This window comes from Phyllobates terribilis, unplaced genomic scaffold, assembly GCF_046119375.1.
Source record: "Phyllobates terribilis strain yellow unplaced genomic scaffold, ASM4611937v1 Scaffold_4__5_contigs__length_816908805, whole genome shotgun sequence".
NCBI classification, from domain to species: domain Eukaryota; kingdom Metazoa; phylum Chordata; class Amphibia; order Anura; family Dendrobatidae; genus Phyllobates; species Phyllobates terribilis.
In genome coordinates this window covers 76,962,429-76,985,658 of record NW_027362764.1, presented here as the reverse complement: position 1 = coordinate 76,985,658, position 23,230 = coordinate 76,962,429, and the positions used below count along the sequence as shown (strand labels likewise).

At 41.8% G+C, this 23,230-nt stretch overlaps 1 protein-coding gene across 13 annotated transcripts in view; it reads right to left on the bottom strand.

The window, feature by feature from the left end:
• KIAA1217 (KIAA1217 ortholog) overlaps positions 1–23,230 on the bottom strand; it is a 456,094-nt gene that overhangs the window by 78,910 nt on the left and 353,954 nt on the right. The window contains exon 1 of one of the 13 annotated variants that reach the window (XM_073677516.1): positions 19,355–19,585. The exons of the other annotated variants lie outside the window; for them this stretch is intronic. The gene's annotated coding sequence lies outside the window, so the exon portion shown is untranslated. Of the gene's footprint in view, positions 1–19,354; positions 19,586–23,230 lie in introns of those variants that run through there. 13 annotated transcript variants of the gene reach the window in all.

The following is a 23,230-nucleotide window of genomic DNA, read 5'->3' as shown; positions in this document are numbered from 1 at the left end:
ATGGGGCAGCACGGTGGCTCAGTGGTTAGCACTATTGCTTTGCAGCGCTGGGGTTCAAATCCCACCAAGGACAACATCTGCGTGTTTGCGTGGGTTTCCTCCGGGTTCTCCGGTTTCTTCCCACACTCCAAAGACATACTGATAGGGAATATAGATTGTGAGCCCCAATGGGGACAGTGCTGATGATGTCTATAAAGCGGTGTGGAATTATTGGAGCTATACAAGTGAGTAAAATAAATAAATAAATGATGGGAGACCTGACAATTGGGAATTGCATTTACTTGCCATAGTATTGCACAGAAAAACAGAGGATGTGATGGATGTACACAGATTTTAACTGATATTCTATTATCCATCATTGTAGGAAAAAAAAAGGAGCATTTCCATAGGGTCACCCTCAAATTAAAAGGGGATGCGTCCTTTCTTGATTGCATATTTATTCATATCAGGTGCATCCTTGTCCTGCATTAATCCGTCAAGAACGATCAGTAATAGAGTGCCTGGTCCTAGATCAGGGCTGATCTGAAGCATCGGCAGCAGAACAGGAAGTTAAAGCTGATAGGCCGCCGACATGTCACTTCCTGTATCCCGATAGCGGAGGGTGAAGCAGCATGCACCTAGTGGAAATCAGCAGTGATGGCCACAGCTTATATGGACATGCTGCAGAATTAAATTCTGCGCCATAAGTCAGTTTCTGTTACTCAGTGTTTCCAGAGTGTGAGATGAGGTTTCATCAGATATCACACCATTTGCTGGTCCTGTAATATGCAATGGATTTTTTGCATACAAATCCACACTGGAAAATTTGTTGTGTATTCATCCCTTGGTGACAAAGCCTAAAGGTCTCCTTACATAATAGATAAAAGTCAGGAGCATTTCATGAGGGACTGTAGTCTCTTCTAGATTTAGGGATTTTTCCATTCTTCCTTACTTTTTAATCGTTCTTCTCCTCCTAGTCCATGCTATTACCCTTTTGTACATTATTATTGTAATTTTTGTATCAATAAAATTTTTCATTCATTCTAAAAACTCCTTTTTGTTGATGGGTTTCCCTCTCTCCGCTTGATTGGTTATATATTTTTTGTATTAGTATTTCACTATTTATTGTGATCAAATTGAATAGGGACTCCCCTTTTTTTTGGTCATATAATAGAGAAAAGTCGTCTGAACCTGAAGACTTTCTAGTGATCGGCCAACAACATAACGTGTATGGTTGTCTCCCGGCTTTCGACTCTCTTCCCAATTACTACACATGAACACCTGTCTGAGCCGCGAAGTTGGTTGGTTGGGAGACAAAGTCATCTGTCGAGCAAACAGTTGTCATGTGTATAGCCAGCTTAAGACTGGTACTTCAATGCTTTATTCCAGAATGTTTAAAACGGGTACAGCAAATCCATAAAAAATCCATACCACCAACGAGTTTCCGGCATCAAGTGCATGTACATACACTATGAGTAAGGGCACTTGATGCCGGAAAAGCGTTGGTGGTATGGCTTTCTTATGGTTTTGCTGTACCCGTTTTAAACATTCTGGAATAAAGCATTGAAGAAATTTTAATACACATTCGTTGAGCCGGAACATTCATTCTTTGGATTTACAAGGTGCACCAAGACAGTGGCGATGCTCCGAGCCCCAAGTACCTATCTATGGTGAGCTGGCTATTTTCACAGTTACTATCATCATCATAAGTGTACTTAGTTACCCATGACTCTTGGCCATCTCTAATTTTAATCTCCATCATATTACTTTTCTTGCTTACAGAAATAAAGAAAAATTGTTCCTGCCCTTAACTAAAAGGGTTTTAGAAGGGTCTTTAGTGTATATTGCAGCTCAGCTACAAACATGAGAATGGGGTAAACTGCAATACTAGACATGGCCAGTGCAAAAGAGTGGCGCTAATTGTGAAAAAAAACAAACACCTTTTTATCTAATGCAGGACAAATTCTTTAAAAATAAAGCTCTCTTTTTTTTTATCTTAAATAGAAGAAACAGAAAATGAAACCCCAGTAATCGAAGGAAGAGTTTCAAACACAAGAGAGCAGAAGTGCTTTAGAGGAGTGAACAATGATTTAGGACATAACTGAACTACAGCGGGTGCAGAGAAGGGCGAGCAATGGATGAATCCCAGAACTAAGACAGGTTATTACACTTGGGGTTATTTAGTTTGGAAAAACAAAGGATTAGGGGCGATCTTATTACAATGTACAAATATAAGAGGGGGCAGTACAAAGATCTGCATAATAATATTTTACACCTTGGCCTGTGACCGGACTAGGGGGCATCTTCTACATATAGAGAAGGTTTAATCATAATCACAGATGTAGATTCTTTACTGTACTAGCAGTGAGACTATTGATTCTTTACTGTAAAAGCAGTGAGACTATGGATTCTTTACTGTAAGAGCAGTGAGACTATGGATTCTTTACTGTAAGAGCAGTGAGACTATGGCTTATTTACTGTAAGAGCAGTGAGACTATGGCTTATTTACTGTAAGAGCAGTGAGACTATGGATTCTTTACTGTTCGAGCAGTGAGACTATGGATTCTTTACTGTAAAAACAGTGAGACTATGGATTCTTTACTGTAAGAGCAGTGAGACTATGGATTCTTTACTGTTTGAGCAGTGAGACTATGGATTCTTTACTGTTTGAGCAGTGAGACTATGGATTCTTTACTGTAAGAGCAGTGAGACTATGGATTCTTTACTGTTTGAGCAGCAAGACAATGGATTCTTTACTGTAAGAGCAGTGAGACTATGGATTCTTTACTGTAAAAACAGTGAGACTATGGATTCTCTACTGTAAGAGCAGTGAGACTATGGATTCTTTACTGTAAGAGCAGCAAGACTATGGATTCTTTACTGTAAGAGCAGTGAGACTACAGATTATTTACTGTAAGAGCAGTAAGACTACGGATTCTTTACTGTAAGAGCAGTGAGACTATGTATTCTTTACTGTAAGAGAAGTAAGACTACAGATTCTTTACTGTAAGAGCAGCAAGACTATGTATTCTTTACTGTAAGAGCAGTAAGACTACAGATTCTTTACTGTAAAAGCAGTGAGATTATGGAACTCTCTGCTGCATAATGTAATAGTTGATTCACTACTCAAATTCGAGAAGGACCTGGATGCCTTTTTTGATAAATATAATATTACAGGTCATGGGCACTAGATTCTGTGATGGGACGTTGATTCAGGGAAATAGTCTGATTGCCGTATGTGGAATCAGGAAGGAATTTTCCTCTAATATGGGGCAATTAGCATCTGCCTTATGGGGTTTTTGCCTTCCTCTTGATCATCCTGTTAGGTTATAGGTTGAACTCAATCTACCTTCAACCTTAAAAACTATGAAGCTATTTAAGTAACCCGTAATACTAGAACGGTGACATTAACACTCTCTGCTCTGCAGCATTTCAGGAATAGTATGCAGATATGAGGGAAAAAAAGCAACAGACCAATTAAATATCTAAAATGGTTGGTCATACTAAAGTATGCTTTCAGGAACAGTCCGATGGGGCAGTGGTCATCTGTACGGCATGTATCCATCAGACTTCAGTGGACGGGGCCGAGAGCAAGTATCATCAATTCAGCACCGGAGACCTTGGCTGGTTTCAGTGGCAAAAGCGGGTGATGGTAGCCTCATCCTCCTGATAAGCGATGGTCTATCCTGAAACCTTCCAGGAAGCAACAGAAATTCTCTCCCATGGAGAGGGTATGAGAAGGGCATTGTAAAGGCACCGCTCCACATATATTACACTCCTGGACAGCTCTGCCTTAAAGTTGGCAAAGTTGGTTAAATAAGTTGTATTGGATTAGAAAATATACTTGCTATGTTCCAAAAAAACCAAAAAACAGCGCCACACCAATCCACAGTTCAAGTGCGCTACTGCAGCTCAGTCCGGTCTTGTAGCGGAGGTTCAATACCAGATAAGACCCATAGACCAGTGTGGAGTGGTTTGTGGATAAAAGCGGTCCTTTTTTTTTTTCTTTTTGCAAATCATTTACAACCCCCTTTAAATATTCCCATTTTCTGTTGTATGTTGTTTATATCTAATGATAATGACATCTATTTTCTAGATTTTTTTCTTTTGTATGTGTGTTTCAAAAACATTTAGAAATCTATCGGCACAGCGATATCACACCAAAAGCGGAGATTGCAGAGCACCAGCAGTGATACAAAGCGGATAATATGCGGTGATTGCAGGAGAGAAATGACAGAGCTTTTAGAGTAAAATAAAGGAGATCTAATTTAGCTGTTGCGGTATTATTATTATTATCGGTATCATTATGTCTCTTTTGTGCTCGCGCAGCTCCCCTATGAACACCGTATAAATCCTCACCAAACAAGCAGCAGTCACAGACAATGCAGCAGCAGGTGACGATTCACTGAACGCTCCGTACATTCTGTCCTAGTGGTGACTGTATAGATATTTAGGACAGACCCCAGAGATTTACAATGTTCCAGAAATATTACACATTTAAATATTTTATTATGAAATATAAATAAACTTTTGTGTTTTTTTTTAAAAGGGGACAGATCATGGATTTTGCCCTTGTCTAGTATGAAACCTATAAATTCACTAGACTCCAGTGATATAAGTTACAGGCTGAAGAAGAGAAGTTTTGCATTTGGTCCCAGTTAATTGTAGAATCGGAATGGTTTTCGTGGGAAAATCATGGGATTAAAGTTATAGAAAAAACACCTTTACAACTCTGAAAATCACCATTGTAGGAAAACATTTTAGTATTTATTGCAGCCTGAGACTTGGCACCTTGATTTCTGCCTACTTTTATACATGTTTTGGGAAGCCTTAAAGCCTCTTCTGTAGAGATGAGCAGACCCGAGGAAGTTTGGGTTCTGGTACCCATCAAAAGTTCGGTTCGGGTACCAGAACTGTATCCGAACCCCTTTGAAATCAATGGAGACCTGAACTTTGGTGCTTGAAAATCTGTCTCTTCTCCTGGACTTCCCCCGGAACTCCGAACATCAAAACGGACTTCCGGGAGAAGTTCGTGTTTGGAGTTTACCACCGGACACTAACAGTGTCGAACCCCGAACTGTGTTCTAAGAAGATTTTCATTCATCCTTCCTTTTGAGCATCGCATTGTCAATGTGCAATAAAAATAGTCCAAAGTTGAGTCCTTGAAGAGAAAAGTTCCAGTTGAAGTTGGTCCAATTTCCTTGGCTATTGGGCAGGACTTTATTCTCTTAGAGGAACTGCCCTGGAGGTGGAGGGGTTGGGTCACTGAAGGGTTTTCGAAAGAGGTTGAAGGGAGGAAACAAACACCCGTTTTATCTATTTTGGGTGCCAAAAGCTTGCACTATAGTAGGGGATCCATTTCGATACATGACCCTATCTCCTTTATGCACATCTTTTACTACGTGCCAGAGCAAAGCATTGCACTGTCTCTTCTCAGACCCAACACCAGATTTCAAGATAAGCAGTAAGGTGTGGGGTATCAGAGTGCTAACATCACCTCCACAGAGGTGTAACATGACGCCTAATAAAATAATTGCAGTAGGCCCCTAAAATTAGAAACCTGTTCTGATATGGGATAAAAGGATCTATTGCACGGCACCTCTTCTACAGAATATGAGAACAACCTCTGAACACCCATTGCGATATAAGTGTAAGTCCCAACAATGGGACCCTCATCAATAGCCAGAATGATGGTATTATGTCCTCCATTCTTCTATGGTCTTCTTTTGTCTGCAAGACAATGGTCAGGAGGAGTTGAATTAATTGGATGGTTGGCCATGCTCCATGGCCCCTGCAAAGTCTACAATAATTATGAAGATAGCTAAGCACAGCATGGGCGTAAAATGGAGCTGCAGAAGGTATGCACAACCAACTCCTCCTGGCAGAGGTTTTGAAGCCATGGGAGAATCGATGACTATGTGATTATGGGGTTCCTAGCACTTGGACCACACTGATCTAACATTCATAACATATCCCGTAGATAGGTGATAAATAAGAGATGAGCGGATCGATTCGCGGGACTCCGATCCAGAGTCCAGGCCAGAGGTACCTGGCAGCTAGATCGGAGGCAGTAAAAAATCTTACTGTCCAGTATCCCCAGTATTTGACGAAACATCATCTGTGCGACATACAGATGATGCCGCGCCGGCCCTGGCTAATCGAAAGGTTTGCTGTGGATGCCGTAAGGTAAGAGATTCGTTGGCCTCCCATCTAGCTGTCAGGTACCACTGACCTGGATGTTGAACCAGAGTCCCTCGAATCGATTCGCTCATCTTTAGTAATAATTATGTAAACCGGAATGCCGTTTTAGAGACTAAATGTAATTGTATGTATGGAATAGTTTTACATTTGGCCCCAGTAATTGGAGAAATGGGCAAATCATGGGATTAAGGTTGTAGCAAAGACATGTTTACGACTCTGAAAATCACCATTGTAGGAGAACCTTTTAGCATTTATTATAACCTGAAACTTGGCACCTACCTTGATTTCTGCATTGTTTTATACAAGTTTTGAGAAGCCTTTAAGGCTCTTGTGTTCTAAGAAGATTTTCATACATCCTTCCTTATGAGCATCGCATTGTCCATGTGCAAAAAAATAATCTAATTTCATCATTAATCGATCTGTCAGATCTTTCCTTTATGCTCACGCTGCACTGCCTCACTTTCCACATTAATAGTCTGGATTTCTCTGATAGAAAGCAGACGGCTGGTTTAATAAGCTGATATAGTCACTGGTAACTCACATTTCAAAGTCTACCAGATACTTAACGAAAAAAAACAAAAAAACCCCGGAAGGCCTGGACGCTAAAATTTCCACTCATTGGCTATTTTCAGGCCAACCGACTTATATATGGCCAAGGTCCAAGCCTGATGTATGAAGTTAAAAATGCCCCGACGCTGCTATAAAGAACTGACATCACCTGGAAGCGGCGAGCGGAGAGTCAGACTATTCATAACTATCCCGGTCTTGTGCAGGTTCTTCTTGGGTCATGGAAAACAGAAGTGATGCCACATTTACCAGACAGCTCCTAACCTTATAGGAGCAGAATATTAAGAATAGTCTAAAAGTTTTGACTACATTTACTGTGGTCTTAGAAAACTAATAAAAGTATCCTATATAGTCTTATGGTTTATCTCCCTAACATCATATTATTCCAGCCAACCTTTCCCACAATTATAGCCCACAAACATTATGAAGACCATGAGAAGGAGGTGCGATGAAGACCAATAATGGGTAGCACTTCTGTGCCTGGAGCCAACCTCAATCACCATCTAACATGCTTTGGGTCTTCATGCCTAACAATATAATTGGCAACTTAAAGAGTAACTGTCATTTTTATTTTTTTTTCCAAAAATCAATATTACATGTGTACACCAAATTTCCCATTAAGATAGGAGATGACAGATGTCGTTTCAGAAGAACTTGCAGCAATATGTCCGTGTCTACCTCTAACTTCTCCCCCTCCATAGGAGATGACATTTGGTGCCATTAAAATTCTATCTCCTGTAAATTTCAAAGTGATCTCATATGGAGAAAAAAGGAACTATTGTGCCCCCTTCTTCCAGGCCTTGGTGTGAATCTTACCTTAGGACCCCTTTAGAGTTAAAACCTATCCACTGTAGTCTTTTCCGAGATCTGCAGTATTGACCAGGTATCACACAGCCCACTTCCGATTTCAGGTTGGTCTAGGTTTTGTCACGAAGGGGGACAAGGATTATGTTGGGCCAATCCATAGAAGCTCATGTAACCAAGGAAGGGAAATTATCATTTCGTCATAGGACCATCATTCAACCTCTTCTAGATACCTCTGGTGGCGGTTTATCTCCCCTGAGAGCCAAAGGATTAGTTTTGGAAATTTATCATGTTCATCCTTCTTCACCTAGACATCATCTACCAGGGAAGAACCAGAAGGCTTTATTCATATTGGAGTTGGGAGCCATTACCAAAATCATTGGGTTTGGCCAACTTTGCACTAATGTGCATGGGCAGAATTAGTTGTAGAGTAGGTCAAATACTCTGCTTGTCCCCAGTGGTGTTACTTGTGGGTTTGTGGGCCCCAATGCAAAATCTTCAATAATGTCCTCAACTAACACAGGTTTTTAATAGTAATAGTCAAAGGGACCTTTGCCCCAACCTCCCCTAGTCTCCAGGGCATGGGTGCGACTGCAACCCCTGCACCTATTATAGTTATGCCCCTGCTTGTCCCGGTAGTTTATTGTAAAATATAACATCTGGAAACCTCTAACCTCCTGCCGAATACCCTGCTGAAAACCAAAACCCTACGATTACACTTCAGTCCGAAGTTTCAGGTTTCCTTTGTACATTGAGTCATTAGCTTCAGCAAACAGAGAAAATCCCTAAATGAACTTCCTTATGGCCAGGGTAATTGTGAAGAAGCTCTGGTCGATACTTTAAGGATTATCACAGTAAACAACCTGGAGGGATCAAGGCTCCTGATAAATGAAGTGAAGTGACAACCACAGAGCGGAGGGTGTCAGAGACATTGAAAGATGCCGGCCGAGGAGGGATACAATTTAGAAATGTTTATGTGGTAAAGTGGCTCATTCTGACAAAGATATTTCAGGTCTATATTTAGACTTAAACATTTAACCAACCGCCGAAGCCGAGACCTCGGAGACTCTGTGGCTGCGCAAGTTCTCTGCTGCTATTCCAAGAACCACCATCTATGATTAACACTAGCCTGCTAGAGTGAGCAGCCCCTAACGCTTGACTTATGGCCCAAACAGCAATTATTTCCAAGAGGCTTTTATCTATTGATATATTAATCTGCGGGTTTGACTCTAGATTAAAGGGGTTGTCCAGGTTTATCACAAAAGCCTGCAGCCACTTGCACGATGCGAGGATTCTCCAGTGCCAGCAACGAGACCAAGCAATCATGCGACAGCAAGTATACAATTTGAATACTCCCAGCCACATTTCGACTAGACACGTGTGGCCACTTGTATTGAACAAGGCCGCGTACGTCTAGTTTGAATGTGACTGGGAGTATGCATATCACATCTTTGCAGTCATATGGCCACTTGGTCTCACCGTCTGCACCAGATAACCCCCACAGCGCGTGATGTGAAGATTTCTGATCCATCAAAAACAGGCTGCCCAATCTTGGTGGAGGCCATCAATATTTTAAATGGATGGTGAGAATCTCTGAAGAAACTTCACTGGGAGCAACCAAAAGGTTGTGGAATAGCCCCTAGCCTGCGCCATGGAAAGAGCTTAAAATGGAAAACGATAGTCCTGGGTAGAAACACCAAAAGCATCAGGGGCCTCCTAGTAATAATCAAAATGGGATCCCCTTATGGTGCTGGCTCCTAAAACTGTTTGGGCTCTACATCATTTCCATTCTTCCTTTGACACATTCATCAGCACTAATGATGGATGGTGACAGCATTACAATGTGTTAAGGAATGAAAGAGCAAAGACAGACACTGTGACACATTAGATTGTTGACCAAACCCATGATTTTGGCAGCAAAAAAACATCTCTATGATGTGCAATAGGTGTCTACTAGTGTTGAGTGAGTATGTTCTGTCCGAGTATGCTCAGGCCGAGCTCTGAGTATTTACAGCTGCTCGGTGATAAGGTTAAATCACTCCCGTGTGCATGATTTGCAACTGTTTGGCAGCTTTATTACATGTGAGTAATGTGTAAGAAATAGACATTCCTCACATGTAATAAAACTGTCAAACAGTTGCAAATCATGCACACGGGAGCGATTCAACCATATCACCGAGCAGCTATAAATACTCGGAGCTCGGCCCGAGCATACTCGAACAGAACATACTCGCTCAACACTAGTGTCTACACTTTTCCCTGACAACTGCCTTTGGAGGAAAGTGTAGAGACCTCATACACATTAGATAAATGCCCAATCCTACCAAAATTAAGGATTAGGTTCCTCAATATCAACATACTTGATCCTTTTGTTCTCAAATGAGATAATCCTCTACCGTGGTATCTTTCTTTCCTCTCTACACTGTCCACATGTGTTACCTAGAGTGTATGGGTGGTTTGTATAGATGGTTGTTGGCTGATAGCTATATAAACCGTTTGCTCAGCCACACCTCTCAATCCCCATACACAATGCTGAATCTCACTTGAGAACAAAAAGGATGGAGCATAACTAAATTCAACAAGCCCAACCCTCTGCTGCCGACACCTGGTATTGAAAAAGAGTTGAGGCTCTCCCATGCGCCTGCACACAATTTAGCCGTCTGGTCCTACTGAAATCGGTTTGGTGGGTTGTCATGGATGACTACCTTTATTCCCTAACGCATTCATCAAATCTAAAGAACTATCATGAATGGTTTCTATAAATGCTGTAACCTCTAGTTTAGACAACCTCCCTCCAACGTCGTATGATGGGCAAGAATTGAATATAAACCACTAAAATAGTGCCCTCAGAGGTCAATTCTCCTCTGTCATAAACCACTGAAGAGAAACTCCCATCCCAAGCATGTTCCAAAAAGTCTGTCAGGCCAAAAGAGTAGCACGGTCAAAAATTTCAGAAGCTTCTAGCTTCGGGAAAACCTTCGATTATTGACTGGCCACGAGGCGATGTGGTTTACATTGGTTATGAAGTCACCATGGACTGGAGTCCTTGACATTATGTGTCACGGGTGTGTCAGATGTTAGACAGTCGCTCTGGATCTGACTGTAGAAAATCTTTGCGCCTTGCATTGCAGACACCTTCTTAATACTTCTGCCGTTAGGACACAGCGGCTACCTCCCTCCTGCTGTTAATTGACACACCCTTGCATGGGAGTTAAAAACCCTCAGTTTTCTGCAGGAGAGCGCCGGTGATACTTCTATGCATACTTGGAGCACTAGCTGTTGGCTGGCTTCTTCTCTGGTGCCCTTGGAGGACAGTTGGCGTTTCTCCTCTGGTGTTTGCTCAAGCTAAGTTAATTCCCTTTGTTTGTCTACCTTGTTGTCTTTAGTTTGTAGTGGGGTCTGACCAGTGCTCACCCCTCCCCCTCCCTATCTAGGGCCAGACTCTAAGGATATACAGGATTTAGGGTTCTGCTTGGCGATTGGTGTGGAACCAATATAGGGACGGTAGGGTAGGCAGGGTGATATTAGATCTGCCTAGCGGTCTCCACTCCCCCTTTCCCTAGTGTTTGGGCTTCCTTCCCCTCTACCCTTTGTGTTGCACTTAGTCCCTCCCACACTTGCGTGACAATATGGCACCATATGGAGAAGACTTGCCACCCAAAAACAATCTCCAGATCTCCAAGCCGTCTTCTGAGTCTATAGGTAAGGATGCAGATGGCTGGCTCCATTAGGGCAGGTGACATCGATAATGAATACATTCTCTTTGTAGCTCCGCTCCACGTGTCTATTCTTTATGACGACAGTAATGATATTATATACAATGCTCGCTCCTTTTGTGATAGGAAATTACCTTGTCCCGCATAGCATTTAAAAATAAATATAAAATGTCTCCGTTCATCAGCTTCTGTGTTCAGGTGATTAATCAACAGATCGAGCTGACAATCATTACTCCATTCCGCTTCCTTCTCGCGATATGAATTTTCAAAGATGAATTAAAAACCCAATGAGTGATGATGTATTGTCGTAAACTCTGCCGGTCCCCGGCCGTATCCACATCCCGAAGGCCCGACGGTGGAAGTGGCCAAACCAACTGCATACAGCGTTTCCCCGCCGTCTGATACATCCATACGAGTCGCCTCGCTTTGTGCTTGGCATTATCCTGTATTCCCTGACTGTTCCTAGGCCACAAGGAAGTAAGCCGCTCCGTGTGATTAACACAGGTTTGTAGAAAAACATAACCCTCAGGTCGGCTGCTCTAATTGACTGAATGAAAGCCCTCTTTGTGCTGCGGGACTGTGGAATGTCGCGCCGTTAAGGCCATTGCCTCACAGAGGTATTTTCTAATCTGAATCCTTTGCAATGGAAAGATCTCACAAAGCTGTAACATTTTTTTTAGCTTGTACAGAACTAGATATAATGCAAGCCGTGGGCTATGAAAAAAGTTTTGCAATTATTTGTCATTCTAATATAATATTGGTAGTAGGCACATGATTTATAATTATACAATATTTAGTTTACCCAGTTATATAACACCATCATATTCCGCAGCACTTTGCTGATCTTGTCATCACTGTCCCCATTGGGGCTCACAATTTAGATTCCCTATCAGTATGTCTTTGACGTCTGGGAGGAAACCGGAGAACCCGGAGGAAACCCACACAAACACGGGGAGAACATACAAACTCCTTGCAGATGTTGTCCTTGGTAGAATTTGTACCCAGGATCCCAGTGCTGCAATGCAACAGAGCTAATCACTGAGCCACCGTGCTGCCCCTAAAATGCTATACAGACTGTGTTCCTTTAGTATTTGACTTATCCCACACTCCAAAGCCTTATAGGGAATCAAGATTGTGAGCCCCAATGGGAACAGTGATAATGTCTGTATAGTTATTTTAACAGTAGATGTAAAAACGGGCATACAGATGTAAAAAGGGACATAGCAAACATCATACAAATGATTTTTCATAAATTAATCTGAACCCAATCTGAGGCCAACAGGCAGAGGGATTACAACTATTTCTGCAGCAGCAGTGCCACCTCACTTTACTGCTGCTGTGATAAAAAACTCTCTGTAACTGACACCATAGGTAGCTGCTGCTGTGATAAAATCCTCTCTGCAACTGACACAATAGGTAGCTGCTGCTGTGATAAAACTCTCTCTGTAACCGACACCATAGGTAGCTGCTGCTGTGATAAAATCTTTTCTGCAACCCACACCATAGGTAGCTGCTGCTGTGATAAAATCTTTTCTGCAACTGACACCATAGGTAGCTGCTGCTGTGATAAAATCCTCTCTGTAACTGACACCATAGGTAGCTGCTGCTGCGATAAAATCTTTTCTGCAACAGACACCATAGGTAGCTGCAGCTGTGATAAAATCATCACTGCAACTGACACCATAGGTAGCTGCTGCTGTGATAAAATCATCTCTGCAACTGACACCATAGGTAGCTGCTGCTGTGATAAAATCCTCTCTGCAACTGACACCATAGGTAGCTGCAGCTGTGATAAAATCATCTCTGCAACCCACACCATAGGTAGCTGCTGCTGTGATAAAATCCTCTCTGCAACTGATACCATAGGTAGCTGCTGCTGTGATAAAATCTTTTCTGCAACTGATACCATAGGTAGCTGCTGCTGTGATAAAATCCTCTCTGTAACTGACACCATAGGTAGCTGCAGCTGTGATAAAATCATCTCTGCAACCCACACCATAGGTAGCTGCTGCTGTGATAAAATCTTTTCTGCAACTGATACCATAGGTAGCTGCTGCTGTGATAAAATCCTCTCTGTAACTGACACCATAGGTAGCTGCTGCTGCGATAAAATCTTTTCTGCAACAGACACCATAGGTAGCTGCAGCTGTGATAAAATCATCACTACAACTGATACCATAGGTAGCTGCGGCTGTGATAAAATCTTTTCTGCAACTGACACCATAGGTAGCTGCTGCTGTGATAAAATCATCTCTGCAACTGACACCATAGGTAGCTGCGGCTGTGATAAAATCCTCTCTGCAACCCACACCATAGGTAGCTGCTGCTGTGATAAAATCATCTCTGCAACTGACACCATAGGTAGCTGCTGCTGTGATAAAATCCTCTCTGCAACCCACACCATAGGTAGCTGCTGCTGTGATAAAATCCTCTCTGCAACCCACACCATAGATAGCTGCTGCTGTGATAAAATCCTCTCTGCAGATGACACCATAGGTAGCATGAGGATAAAGGAGGGCTGAATATCTGAAGGTTCCTTTGCATTGAAACTAGGCTTTTGTATGGTTGGTGCTTTCAACTGTGTCAAGATATACACATTCTGCTAATTAGCAGGAAAACAAGTAGGAAACGTTTCCATTGTCATTACCATCCCCAATCAGGATGGAAGTTTAAAGTGGCAACCAATAGGTCGCAGAGGTAGACTATACACTATGGAGAACATGGAGCCCAGTTGGGAACAATGGGGATGATTTTTTAGGCTACGTGTCCCAGGGTACACCAGATTACACCACAAAACTAAAGAACATAGATTACAGTCTAAAAGAAAAACGTTCTTGATGCAAACTACTAATCACTGCACAATAGGAAATAAAAGCCGGGCTCTTACACAGTGTTGATACATTTGCCACATTATTACATATTTTAAATACTTTTTTTGCAACTCATTAAAACACTTAAAAACTGAAAAAGTGTCTAGAAAATCACATGTGGCTAAGTGATGTCCTAACATAGACCAAAATATAGGGGGCGGCACCACAATTTTGGCACAAAATACCAGTCTAAATAAAGTAAGCCAACCAAAAGAAATTTGGGGCGATGTATTATAAGCTTTGTGCCTGTTGTCTGGTTTACAAAGATGAAAATGATATTTTAATAATAAATTGCAACTTTTTGCCAGTTTTGAAAAACGCACGCGATGCCTAATACCAAAGCCAAAAAAGGTGCAAATTTGCCACAAATGTCCGCCGGCTAATAGTATGATGTCTTCCATAATCCATATTGCTGGCATATGACATAACTTTCTGATCTGTAGGGGGTCCGACCTCAGGGACCCTCAGTGATCGGCTTTAGAGATGGGTCCCCTTTACGGTTTCCCCCGTGCACAGCAGTGCTGGGAGAGTTAACATGCATGGAAAACTAAGAGGTGGACACAGGCAATGTGGGACTGGGTTGGAAAGGACCACTAATAACAATGACTCTTGGGGCCCCACTGTTCAACTGCATACAAAAAAAAAAGACCTGACCCTAGTACGTAAATTAACTATTACTTCTATGCAATATTAATTTGCCTAGCTTGTTTAATGAATGATTAGATGATACTTTCTCTGCAAATAGTGAATCAAGTGCAATATTCTTCAGCACTCCTTCACGGGAGCGGCCTGCCAGAGAATTTTCCTGTTCTCCTATGGGCCAGTCCAAGCTTGGGCACAGGGTTAGTTTAGAATTGCCTCCCCTTCTAAGTTTTCTTCTATGCAGGGATGAGTAAAGGGGTTGCAGTTGGACCTAGGCCCAGGAGCCAAGGGGGCCCCAAAAGGTCCATTTAGCCCACTGAAGACCAACACAATTAAAGACTTGCAACAGTTGGAGATTTTGCATTAGGGCCCATGAGCTGCACTACTTTAACTTCATAGGGTTGTGCCTTTGCTTTATACGGCGGAAAACTTTTTTCCCATCTTATAAACAAAGCAGAATGTTTAGCTGCAGCACATAGTGAAATTCAGATCCTGATACCGCAAAATCGAGCAGTGTGAAAAAAATAAACTCTGCTGCCTCGATTTGATCTATACTTTTGCAATCATATTGAACCTTCATTAAATTATCTGATTAAACTGGTGTGACAACTTTGTCATAGAGTCGCCAGGCTTCCCAGACATGCATGGCCCCTGCTCGCCTCCCCTCTCCTTTGTAGCCACTAATATTAAAGTTTAGATTTAATTCAGGGCATTGTGGCAGCCTGGGAGCAAAAAGTTATAAAAAGTGACATTTATTAGGAATAACTTTATAACAATATTTTATGGTAGGTGACATGGATTGCTGGGATCACTAGTGCAGTCACATAACACAACAGATAAAGGTTTGCCCTCCAGCCAACGCTCTCTTGAAAGAAACAAAAGCTGAAATGTAATCGATGGCACATTCACTTTCCATAATTTTTTTTTTTTTTAACCCGGTGTAAATGCCGCCGTTCTCCTGAATCCGGCGATGTTTTTCTTTTGTCCATGCGCCTCTCCGTTCCTGAGATATAGCCCTTTCTTCCCTGTGTATGAATTTATTCTTGCTAGTCAAGTGGGCATGATCTTACGTTCTTCGTGGGCGTATCCTTGATGACCACGTCCAGTTGGCTAGAAAAAAACTACATTTCTTTACAGTGAAGATGGGGCCATATCTCAGGAACGAAGAGGAGCAAGAACAAAAGAAAGACATCGTCGGATTCAGGAGAACAGCGGCATTTACATAAGGTAAAAAAAAGTTCCATATTTATGGTAAGTGACAGGTCCAATTAAACAGCTCTTCTATATCTGTGTATCTACGGAGTGTACTTTCCCCATACCAACCCTCTCATACCTAGAACACACACTTGTTACACACTAGATTGTATCTGTTTCAGCAAATAACTACTCTGAAAAATATATATATCAAATTCACTTGTTGCTGAACTACAAGTCCCAGCATCCTAAGCAACTATAAAATGATGGGATTTGCAGATAGATATTTGCACTAATCTCACATACAATTAGTCTTCCGAAGACTGTTATTTTTTGCTGTTACATAGGACTGCACTCATGCTCACTACATTCTTTACATACTATAATGAAGATTCTATATGTCATCTGTGGATTTACATAGGACTGTACATTCCCCATTGCATTACAATCTTTATAAAGAATCTTCAGCACAATGTGCTATAAGTAACTTTACACAGGACTGCAGGTATCCTATTTGCATTATATCTATATGTCTTTGCCACAATGTGTTACCTATGGGTTTACATGGGACTGTCAGTATCTCCATTCCATTGTGTATATAATGAATCTAAATCACAGTATATGTGCAGTTAGACCCGACTGTAGGTATTTCCGTTGCATTATCTTTACATAATGAGCCTTTTTTACAATGTTTTATCAGTGGATTTACATAGGACTGCAGGTATCTTCACTGCGTTGGAGATTTCATTATTGCATATTTATATAATGAAGCTTCGTCACTGTTTGCTGTGTGTGGCTTTACATTGGACTGCGGGCATTGCCTGTGCATCGTCTTTCTATAATGAGTCTTTTTTGCAATGTTATAGGAATACATTTACATAGGACTGCAGGTATGTCTGCTGCATTACTTTTATATAATAAATCCTGATCACAGTATGTGGATTTACACAGGGCTGCAGGCTACGCACCTGCATTATTTTTACGTGGCAACTTATTCTAATGCAGGAAGGAATCTTTTTGGCTTTGCATAGGACTGCATGCACTTCCATGCCTTGGATATTGCAATATTGCATATTTATATAATGAATCTTCATCACAGCAGATGTGAATTTGAATAGGACTGCTGATGTTTTATTTGCGTTAGCTTTATATGAGCCTTTTTTAACAATGGTTTGATATTGGATTTTACATAGGACTGCAAGTATGTCAATTGCATCATGAATCTTCATCATAATATGACCTATGTAGATTTACATAGGACTGCGAGTATGTTCATTGCTTTGTCTTTATATAATGAATCTGCATCATAATGTGGACTGCAAGCAGAGATATTTTCTTTGTAAAAAAAATGCTCATTATATAAAGATAATGCAACGAAAAAAGTATCTGCTTGCAGTCCTATGTAAATCCACATAGGCCACATTAGGATGAAAATTCATTATATAAAGATTAATTGCATTAAGATTTAAGTATTAATTGCATTATATGTATGTGATTAATATTCCTCATTGTGTGGTTTATGTACATTTACATAGGACTGCAAGAAGATATATTTGCTTACTTTGTTAAAAAAAAGCTTGTTCTATAAAAGCAAATATCTATGCTTGCAGTCCTATGTAAGGCCACATCGGCCACATTAGGATGAAGATTCATTATATACATAAGACTAAGTATGTTAATTACATTATCTTTATATATTTTGAATCATCATCATAGCAAGGTCTATGTGGGTTTACATAGGACTGCAAGCAGATATATTTTCTTTGCTTTATCTTTATACAAGCCTTTTTTTAACAAAGAAAATATCTATTCTTGCAGTCTTAAGTAAATTCACATAGCCACATGACGATGAAGATTCATCATGTGACGATAAAGCAATGAACATCCGTGCAGCCCTATGTAAACCCACTGACAAAACATTCTAAAAAGGCTTGTTCTAAAAAGAATGCAATAATGCTTTCATTGAATTTACATGGTCTATAATGGACATGCATAGGACTGCAAGCAGAGATATTTTCTTTGCATTAACTTTATAGAAAATAGCTATGCTCGCAGTCCTATGTAAATCCATATAGACCACATTATGATGAAGATTTAATATATAAAGATCATAGAAAACAAAACCAGGCGATTTTTGCTCCCATATGGATACAATGGAGAGTTGTCCAAATATAATGCATTGAACACACTTGCAGCCCTAGGTAAATCCACTGAGAAAACACAGTAAAAAATGCCCGCTATATAAAGTTAATGCAATGTTCTGCCAATTGATTTACATAGGACTGCAGGTATCTCCATTGCATCATTTTTATAGAATTAACATTCGTGGCAATGTTATCTATGTGGGTTTACATAGGACTGCTAGCAGATAGATTTTCTTTTGCATTATCTTTATAGAGAAAGCCTTTTTCTTTACAAAGAAAATATATGCTTGCAGTCCCATGCAAATCCACATAGACCACAATTATGATGAAGATTCATCACATAAAGATCAGACCAAGTATGTTCATTGCATCGTCCTTACGTGATGAATCTTCATCATAATATTGTCTATGTGGATTTGCATAGGACTGTACACATATATTTTCTTTTTGCATCTTAATATTAGAAGCCTCTTTGTTTACAAAGAAAATATTTATGTTTGCAGTCCCATGCAAATGCACATAGACTACAATTACGATGAAGATTCACTGTGTTCATTGCATTGTCTTTACGTGATGCATCTTCATCATAATGTGGTCTATGTGGATTTACATAGGACTGCAATCACAGATATTTTCTTCGCATTATCTTGATAGAGCAAGCCTTTTTCTTTACAATGAAAATATCTATGCTTGCAGCCCTATGTAAATCCACATAGACCGCATGGTGATGAAGACTCATCATATAAAGATAAGGAAATTAACATACTTGTAAACTCACTGACAAAAAATTCTATAAAAAATTTGTTCTGAAAAAATAATGCAGTTTTTCCCCCCCAGTAAATTTACATAGGACTGCGGATATCTCAATTGCATTATTATTTTTTTTTACATAGAATGAATATTCATTGTAATATGGTCTAGGTGGATTTACATAGGACTGCAGATATATTTTTCATAGAATGAATGCACATCGCAACATGGTCTGAGTGGATTTGCATAGGACTGCAAGCATACCCACTGCGTTGTTTTTTTTTACTTGGAAAGTTAACCTATTGCACAAAAGATGCTGTTACGAGTTAAATGACGCATTCAGCTCCGCTTCATCTAAAGATTTAAAGACGTTTCTGCCAAGTGAATCGCGCAGGTAGTGGAGCATTAGACTGACAGCCGGCATCACCGGGGTGGACGGCAGCTGCTACAGGTACTGTGTATACGGCGATGCGTGCAGCGGACTTACCTTGCATGTCACCCTGATCTCAGACCGGGGAGCGCACAGCTACTCTGAGATCGAGACCACTCTAATACGAGAGCCCTCCGGATACTGCGATTCCCTCCGTCTACCGTACATCCAGCCGCCTAGGAGCAGCTCGCTGCGAAAGGCTAGATCCTAAGTGCAGAACTGCAGCCATCCCTGATTCTCGCAGTCACTGCCTGCTGCAGGGCAGGATTCCTCATTACAATGTCACTTTAACTCTCTCCTTTCCAGATCGCACAGATTAAAGGGGAACGTTGGGACTGAGCCCCCCCCGGGAAGGAAGGAAACACGTGACGTTTCTAAATACAACATCACTCGTGTCAGAGTAACCTTCTCAATGACGAGAAAAACAAATCCCGAGAGCCTCAGATTTCGAGGGTCCGTCCATCCAGCGATCGACGCGCGCACCCTCTTCAAAAATAATGTTTTGGTTTTTTTTTTCCCCCCTAGCCAAAAAGGAATAAAACACAGCAGCAAATATCAAAACGTAGACGGTCGCCTGCACTGGAAGCCGCTCTGGCGTTTTGCTTTAGAAACTTTGCCTCTGAGTAAAATGCGTTGTGATACTGGGATGAGAGGCAAGGGGAAAAGTCAAAGTCACTGCAGCGACGGAGCCGGAGCCGACAAGACGCATTATAATCACAGAGCCGGACGCGGAGACATTGTGTTTGGCAGAGGAAAAAAGTAAAAAGGGTCATCAGGCTGCGTTACTGAACATGGGGATAAAATCTATGGTCCCCGCACTGTCAGACACCCTGATCCCACCTGACAGATAACGTGATAAATACACAATCTGAACAGCGCTCTATGTAAAGACGACCCATCGACTGCCATGAATATGTCATTTATTTACCGGGTGTAAATGCCGCTGTTCTCCGGAATCCGGAGTCATTTTTCCTGTTCCGCTCCTCCCTATTCATGAGACACCACCCTGTCTTCTCTATATGTAAATCTAGTCTTTATAACCAAGTGGGCGGGGTCATCAACTCTTCTCTATGGGTGTCTTCTTGAGGGACACGCCCAGTTGGTTAAAAAGATTAGATTTATATACTGGGAAGATGAGGGCATATCTCAGGAATGGAGAGGAGCAGGAATACAAAAGATTCACGAGAACAGTGGAATTTAAATCAAGTAAAAAAATCAGATACATATGGTAAAGCTTTAAAAATTATATCTCAACGATGAAAAAAATACCCCAAAGTGCCGCCACTCGGTGTCTCTCTGTATTCCCCACTGCCTGTTGTCAAGTGTATTCCATTTCCAGCAGTAGAAATAGATTACAGGGAGTGGGGGCTGGGTCTCCGCCTCGCCACAAGAAGCAGGGGCTGGGTCTCCGCCTCGCCACAAGAAGCAGGGGCTGGGTCTCCGCCTCGCCACAAGAAGCAGGGGCTGGGTCTCCGCCTCGCCACAAGAAGCAGGGGCTGGGTCTCCGCCTCGCCACAAGAAGCAGGGGCTGGGTCTCCGCCTCGCCACAAGAAGCAGGGGCTGGGTCTCCGCCTCGCCACAAGAAGCAGGGGCTGGGTCTCCGCCTCGCCACAAGAAGCAGGGGCTGGGTCTCCGCCTCGCCACAAGAAGCAGGGGCTGGGTCTCCGCCTCGCCACAAGAAGCAGGGGCTGGGTCTCCGCCTCGCCACAAGAAGCAGGGGCTGGGTCTCCGCCTCGCCACAAGAAGCAGGGGCTGGGTCTCCGCCTCGCCACAAGAAGCAGGGGCTGGGTCTCCGCCTCGCTACAAGAAGCAGGGGCTGGGTCTCCGCCTCGCTACAAGAAGCAGGGGCTGGGTCTCCGCCTCGCTACAAGAAGTAGGGCCTGGGTCTCCGCCTTTCTACAAGAAGAAGGGGTGGGGCTTCATCTCTATACCAGCGATGTCTGTGCTGGGTCTCCCGTCGCTCCCATGGCATTGTAATGTGACGTGAGCCTTGCAGCCAGTCAGCAGTCGCTATTGGGCTGCTGCGCATTTATTTCCTTTGTACGAACCTCAGACAAGTGGAAGAAGAGAGCATGCAGAATCTGTTGATTGGCTGCAGGGCTCACGTAACAAAATGTTAACTTACTGTTATGATAGAGTGGCCAGCGACAGAGGGGCCACATACTTACCAGGCCCTTGAGGTCAATACCATCTGTACTGCCCTGATGTCAGCTCTGGTCCTATATGTTGCATAATATTAGCCTCCTATGTTCTGCCTATTCTAGGACAAAAAATTATTTAAAAGGGGCCTTAAAGGAATCTGTCGAGATGATTCTACTACTAAAACTAGTGGTATGGCTGTATAGATCTTTAGTACAGCAATAAAATGACACCAGTCTTGTAGTAATCCGATGTGCCAGCGCTGAGAAATCAATCTTTGAAACCACATACAAATTAACTTGGAAGAGCAGTGAGGGCGTGTTGATAACTGAGTGCACTGACACGCCCCCAGTGCACTTCCAGGATAAATTGCATGAAGTTTCAAAGCTTTATTTCTCAGGACTGGCACATCGGATTAGTACAAGACAGGTATCATTTTTATTGTTGAACTACGACCTACTCAGTCATTACACTGCTCTCAGTGGTAAAATCATAATAACTGTTAGAACCTTGCTGTTAGGTTTTTTCTTCCTTTGCTGGTCACATGACATTGTTGGCCTATTTAATCCTGCTCCGCCCTTCTGGCTTTGCTGGACTTCATTGTATATCTACTTTCTAGCTAGCCTGTGCTCTGTATCTAACTCTGTTAGTTTGCTTGGTCTACTGACCTCTATGTTCTATATATTTTGTTTGTTCGTCTGTCTGCTACTATTTCTGTTAGGAGGTGTCCCATATTCCTCCCAGTCCTTAGTACTTGTAGGGATTCCCTCCCCACATCTATAGGTCTCCGTACAGACTAGCTTAGGACTTTAGCAGGTCTGATCGCAGGATCAGGTCCCCTGTTACATCGTAGGGATTAAGCTGAGTTCTATCATAGGGACAGATCTCCTCTCTTTCCTTAGCTCTGGTAGCAGAACATAACAATAACAGATTCACTTTTTAGATTCATTATGCTCCAACTCCTGCCTTTAGCAGCAAATATCCGTAGAGCTGAACAAAACCCCAAATATTACCACAATGGTAGCCCATTTGACTGATCTGTGGCTCCTATAGGAACCCATTCCAAGTTTATCTCCTACCCATTTTTAGAGGAACTTACACAAGAATGATGTTTCCATTGAAGTTATAATATACTCTAGAAAATGGGATGGTGGGAGCAAGACTTGTGTTGGGGGTGTTCAGATTTGTGTTTTTCTCATTTGTGCTATGTAATGACACCACTGATGAACTTCCGATTCCATATATTGGCTTTCAGTCTGACATGATGGCATGGACTCTGCACTGACTGACATATTTATTTATAAGGAATTATTGATGAATATTGATCGGCTCTGTTCTTGGGTTTGCTCTGTTCTGTTCCTCCAGCCCCATCTAGGTGTTTTCATTATGTAATCTATATCTGTTCTCTTGTCTAGCCCCATCTGTCATACCGCCGCGTACAGTAGCAATGATTTTGACAGCTTTTGCCTTTTAAGTCAGGATGACATCTTTACAATTCACCACGAGTCTGCGGAAATGACCTTAACATTTATAAACGACCAACAAAACTGCTAGTGCAGAACATTCGGAGACTCGGCCGGTTTCCTACTTAGCAGATACAAAGTAACGATAATGGTATTAGCAGGAGATGGGAAATTTACCATGAGATCGGTCTCCCATAGAACATTATTTATAATAATATGAGAATTAATACTGAACGATCGCTACATTTTATTACATCTTTGCTTGGGGATACGACAAAGATCATGGCTCTATTCATTGTGGTTAAAGAGCAACCATTCTAAGAAAGTCTAA